This window comes from Pinus tabuliformis, chromosome 3_1, assembly GCF_031772625.1.
Source record: "Pinus tabuliformis cultivar Carrire ecotype Pingquan chromosome 3_1, CPIR1, whole genome shotgun sequence".
Classification (NCBI taxonomy): Eukaryota; Viridiplantae; Streptophyta; class Pinopsida; order Pinales; family Pinaceae; genus Pinus; species Pinus tabuliformis.
This window is the reverse complement of record NC_142301.1, coordinates 919935699-919941649: the sequence shown is the minus strand read 5'-3', so window position 1 is coordinate 919941649 and position 5951 is coordinate 919935699. Positions and strand designations below refer to the sequence as shown.

The 5951-nt window shown below is 28.3% G+C and overlaps 1 non-coding gene and 1 pseudogene across 1 annotated transcript; both read right to left on the bottom strand.

Moving 5' to 3' along the window:
* Nucleotides 1–703: 703 nt before the first annotated feature.
* On the bottom strand, nucleotides 704–3014 carry LOC149190742 (chaperonin CPN60-2, mitochondrial pseudogene; annotated as a pseudogene).
* Nucleotides 2912–2984, bottom strand: TRNAK-UUU (transfer RNA lysine (anticodon UUU)). The gene has a single exon. It is a non-coding gene; the product is annotated as a tRNA-Lys (tRNA).
* Nucleotides 3015–5951: the final 2937 nt, after the last annotated feature.

The following is a 5951-nucleotide window of genomic DNA, read 5'->3' as shown; positions in this document are numbered from 1 at the left end:
GGTTGTTGGTCAGTGGAAGGCTATCATCTGTTGCGTCCTGTCGTTTGGCCAAGTCTAGTAGTCGTCATGTCCTTTGGTAATGAGAGTTAGAATCGATCTCTATAGACAATGCAGGTTTCGTGCTGAAGATGCTCAAAGTTGGTTATTTGAGTGAATCATTCAGAGGGGAAATAATGCAATCACTTATAATACGATGCATGTTTAGCACTGCTGAGATTATGCTCAAAGTTGGTTATTCCAGAAATTAAGTATTTCAAACCATTCATTATTATTTTTATTAAAACAAACACCTCAACAAGAAAAATTAAATATTATGTAACAGGTCAGACAGTTTTATATTCTTGCAATTGAAATCCTTGTTTGATCCATAAGTTACAAATAACTCAGTTCCTCTAATTTGATCCATCATGTCCTCGTTGGAGCTGAGTTTCACATTCCTTGAAAGGATTGAACTATCAAGAGGTTGCTGATTGGCTTGGCTACTTTATTAAATTTCTTGTATATTTTCTTTTACCTATGCCTCTATCATTCTCTTCACCAAAACTTAGATAGCTTGTTCTAATGTGCACAATATGGTCTTTGAATAAATGGTATAATAATAAACATGGGATTTCAAGAATTCTCTTCACCAAAACTCAGATAGCTTGTTCTAATGTGCATGATATGGTCTTTGAATAAATGGTATAATAATAAACACATGATTTCAAGAAGAAAGAAGAAAGTCTTTGGCAGCATCGTAGCCAAGGTCAAGATTATCTTGCTCTAGTAATTTCCCAACAACCACTGCACCTTTGACACCGACATTTGCAACAATCGTATATGCAGGCATCTTCAATGCATTATGAATAATTTGCACTCCAATATTTTGGTCGAAGTTAGTAGTCTGATGTTTTTCTAGCTCCTTTGTCACATAAAGAAGAGAAACGCCACCTCCTAGCACAATACCCTGCTCTACTGCTGCCTTCATAACTCTATCCTTCTTCTCCCCTACTTCTGCCTCACTAGCTCCACCAATCTTCAGAACTGCAACTCCTCTTGAAAGCTTTGCCAACCTCTCCTGATACTTTTCCTTATCATAGTTTGTTGTGCTGGCTTCAATGGCGGCCCGAATCTGCTCACATCTTTCTTCTATAGCCTTCTTATCACCACCTCAATCAAGAATAATAGTGTCATCCTTCGATACAGTTACCTTCTTTGTTGAACCAAACATAGCAACTTCAACCTTTTCAAGCTTCATGCCAAGTTCTTTTGAAATCATTTGATCACTAGTAAGTACAACAAGATCCTCCAAGTTGGCTTTTCTATTTTCTCCAAAGAAACAATCAGAAGAGCTCTTCGCTTACTCAAGAGCTCTTTGCTTATTCAAGGTCAGCTCCATTGCTTGGACAACTGCATTCAAATTTGAAATTTTCTTTTCATGTATCAAAATTTGAGGATTCTCTAATTCACATTTTTGGGCCTTATCATTTGTGATAAAATACAGAGATATATAGCCTTCATTCCTTCAACAACCTCCAATTCATTGACACCATCTTCCCATCTGCAATAGTTATGACTCCCTCCTTTCCAACTTTTTCCATTGCTTTGGCAATCAGTTCACCAATTTCCCTTTTACCATTTGCTGAGATGGTGCCTACCTGTACAATTTCCTCGGGTGTGCTTATCATCCTTGCTCTACTTTTCAAATGTACCACAACTGCATCAATTTCCATGCTAATGCCCCATCTCAATTCCATTGCATTCATCCCAGCTGCAAGTCAGCTAATGCCCCGTCTCAAGTCCATTGCATTCATCCCAACTGCAACTGACTGCAACTGACTTACAACCTTCTGTGAATATTGCACGAGTAAGGATGGTCGCACAGGTAGTGCCATCTCCTGCAACATCGTTTGTAGCATTGGCAACTTGCTTCACAATACTTGCACAACCATTTTTTAACTTGTCACTGAACTCATTTCTTTTTGCCACAATAACACCATCCTTTGTTACTTTTGGAGAACCATAATTTTGTTCAATAACAACATTGTGACCCTTTGGTCCCATTGTCACCTTTATAGCATCTCCTAGTTGTTCCACACCTTAGAGCATTACAGCGCTAGATTCAACACCAAATCTAATATCTTTTGCTTTACTTAGCTCTGGATTCAACCCCAAATCTGATATCTTTTGCTTTACTTAATTTCTAGAATTGTTTTGTTTTTTGGTACAATGGGTTCTTGCTTCATGCCTTATCGTGGCGTGGCTTTTGGGAGGCCTTCAAAATTAAGCACTAAAAGTATAACAAAAAAAACTAAACCATAGAATAAACTTATTTTACCTAAAATACAACCAAAAAATAAACTTATTTTACCTAAAATACAACCAAAAAATAAGCAACAAATTATTAGAGACAAACCTTACTTCAGCACTACATTTAGCTTAATATAATATGCCATAGAGATTGAAACGAAAGGTATTTTTCATTGTAATTAAAGCTTGCTGTTGCTCATTCTAATTAAAAGTTATAATCTAAAAAACCATTAACCATTGTTCAACACGTTTGGCCCTGATTACCCGGCAGGGACTACCGCTGCCTCCAGCACTGGTTCAATATTTAATTTGTTGATGCTTCAACTCACACACATACATATTGTAGAATCCACATAGGCATCTTGTAATGTTTAATAATCATACAACCCCAATAATAAACATGTTATTACGTTAGGGTTGTAATATACGGTAAATTAACTTGACTTGAAACACCCTCTTAGGGAAAAACGTACATACATACAGATAAAACGCTGAAAATAAGAATTACATAAATAATATCTAAACAACAACTATCTCACATGATTGCAAGTGAGCCAGTATTAAAATATATACATAATGCGTCAACTCGTCCGAGACAGATAAGGTTGCATGGGAAGACTTACGCCGTCTGTGGGAATCGAACCCACGACCACGTGGTTAAAAGCCACGCGCTCTACCGGCTGAGCTAAGACGGCGTGGCTGTAGGTGGAAAGAACAAGATACATTATAATTGAAATTTTAATCCAACAAATTTCATGATGAAATTATCGCGTATATTCGCTAATACGATATTTTCCGTCCAAGTTTCGAACGCCCAATGCAATCGGAAGGCCACCGTTGCCGTAGCCAATGTTTTTGGTTTAAAAGGTTTGAATATACTAATTGTTTTTAGTGCGATTTTTTTAGAAGTTTTTTTTTGGATTTTTTAGGTTTAATTTCTATAAAATTTGGCAGGAATTTATTGAAATCACAAGTTTGATGAGTAATCCCTGCACAATAGAAGTGCCCTAGAGATTTTTCAGGGTGCTGAATCCATATATATAGTCAAAAAATTAGTTTAAATAACACAACTCAAGATTTTACTTCAATCTTTTACACTTGATACCGGATTCCAGCACCAGAAACTCTAAAAAATCACACTAAAAACAACTCTTTAAATATATAGAACAAACAAACCATCCTCACAAAAAACATCTAATGCTGATATATAATTTTTGGGGTATAAGATAAAATTGTAAATGGGTACCTAAAATTTTAATGTATGGAGCTATTTCACTTGGATATTGGGTATCATCTCATGTTTTTGTCGTCTGTGTTTTTTTTTTCCAGGCTTAGATAATAGTCCATGTTTTTATGTTTTAGTTTATATAAATTTTGGTAAGATAGCAAATTTAAGTTGTTTAAAATGTATAAATAAATTTAGGGTTTTAAAATTATATTACATTTTTAAATTAATTTTAGTGTTAGTAGCAATTTAGCACACTAAATATAAATATGGAGTTTGGTTTGTTTATTTATTTTATAAATATGATTTAAAATTGGTTTTGGAAATTATCCAGTTTATTTAGGTTTCACAAAATAAGTTATTAGGATATGAATTATAGTTATATAGCAAGACTGAAATTTAGTTTCTTTAAAAGTTATAAATAGATTATTTTAAATGATGTAGAAATTATATTTATAAATGATTAAATTTTCTATTTTGTTTATGAAAATGAAGAAAATATAAAAAAAAAAAACATTATTTTAAAATTAAATTAATATATAAAATTTGTATATTAAATAAATAACAATTTTAATATTAAATAAATAAAAAAATTGTTGGAATATATATATATATAAAGAGAGATGAAATAAAAATTTACAATCAAAATCGAATAGATCAAATAAAATTATGAATGAAAATATTAAAATTTTGCAAATTTAATAGATTAAATAAGATCAAAAATATGAAAAGGATATATATATATATATATATATCTATATATATATATATATATATATATAATTTTTGTTGAAAATATATATCAAATCAAATATATGAAATAAAAAATTGACTAGAAAAATATATAATTTTTTTATAAGATATAAAATTGTTAAGAAAACTATATAGCATTTTTGATGAAATAAAAAATTGCGGCTAAATGTGGTTGGGGTGGAATAACATAACATATTGGTTTGTATTGAAGAACAATTTTGCAACAATCTAAATTCTCAATTTCTAATCAATGTAGTAATTTTAATTATCATTGACATTTCCACATTCTTTTGATGGTTTTAGTTAATTGATATTTTTCTATTTCACTTAAAATTTACTAATACTACTTAAAATAAAATTTTGCATAATAAAATTTTGTTCAATGAAATAAAAAAATATATATAATTAACCAACTAAAATAAAATAAAATAAAATAAAAAATTATTTAAGAAAATATATACCAATTTTCAAATCTAAAAAATGAAATAAAAAGTTACATACATAATGATATAAACTTTTGAAAAAAACAAAATTACTTTCTTTAAAAGTTAGTTTCTTTAAAAGTTATAAATAGATTATTTTAAATGATGTAGAAATTATATTTATAAATGATTAAATTTTCTTTTCTTTAATGAAAATGAAGAGAATATAAGAGACCGTTATTTTAGAATTAAATTAATATATTAAATGAATAAAAAAATTGTTGGAGAATATATATAACTTTTATAAATCCGATTTGAAATTGGTTTTAAAAATTATCGAGTTTATTTAGGTTTCACAAAATAAGTTATTAGGATATGAATTATAGTTATATAGCAAGACTGGAATTTAGTTTCCTTAAAAGTTATAAATAGATTATTTTAAATGATGTAGAAATTATATTTATAAATGATTAAATTTTCTATTTTGTTTATGAAAATGAAGAAAATATATTAAAAAATCAATATATTTTTTATATTAAATAAATAAATAAATTGTTGGAATATATATATTAGATGAAATAAAAATTTACAATCAAAATCAAAATCGAATAGATGAAATAAAAAATTGTCAATGAAAATATTAAAATTTTACAAATTTCATAGATGAAATAAGATCAAAAATATGAAAAGGATATATATAATTTTTGTTGAAAATATATATCAAATCAAATACGTGAAATAAAAAATTTCTGAGAAAAATATATAAATTTTTGATAAAATATAAAATTGTTAAGAAAAATATATACCATTTTTGATGAAATAAAAAATTGCGGCTAAATGTGGTTGGGGTGGAATAACATAACATATTGGCTTGTATTGAAGAACAATTTTGCAACAATCCAAATTTCCAATTTCTAATCAATGTAGTAATTTTAATTATCATTGATATTTCCACATTCTTTTCATGGTTTTAGTTAATTGATATTTTTCTACTTCACTTAAAATTTACTAATACTACTTGGAATAAAATTTTGCATGATGAAATTTTGTTTCATGAATTAAAAAGAAAAAAATAAAATATATATAATTACCTAAATAAAATAAAATAAAATATTATTTAAGAAAATATATACTAATTTTCAATTCTAAAAAATGAAATAAAAAGTTACATACAAAAATATATAAACTTTGGAAAAAAATAAAATTAGTTTCTTTGAAAGTTATAAATAGATTATTTTAAATGATGTAAAAATTATATTTAT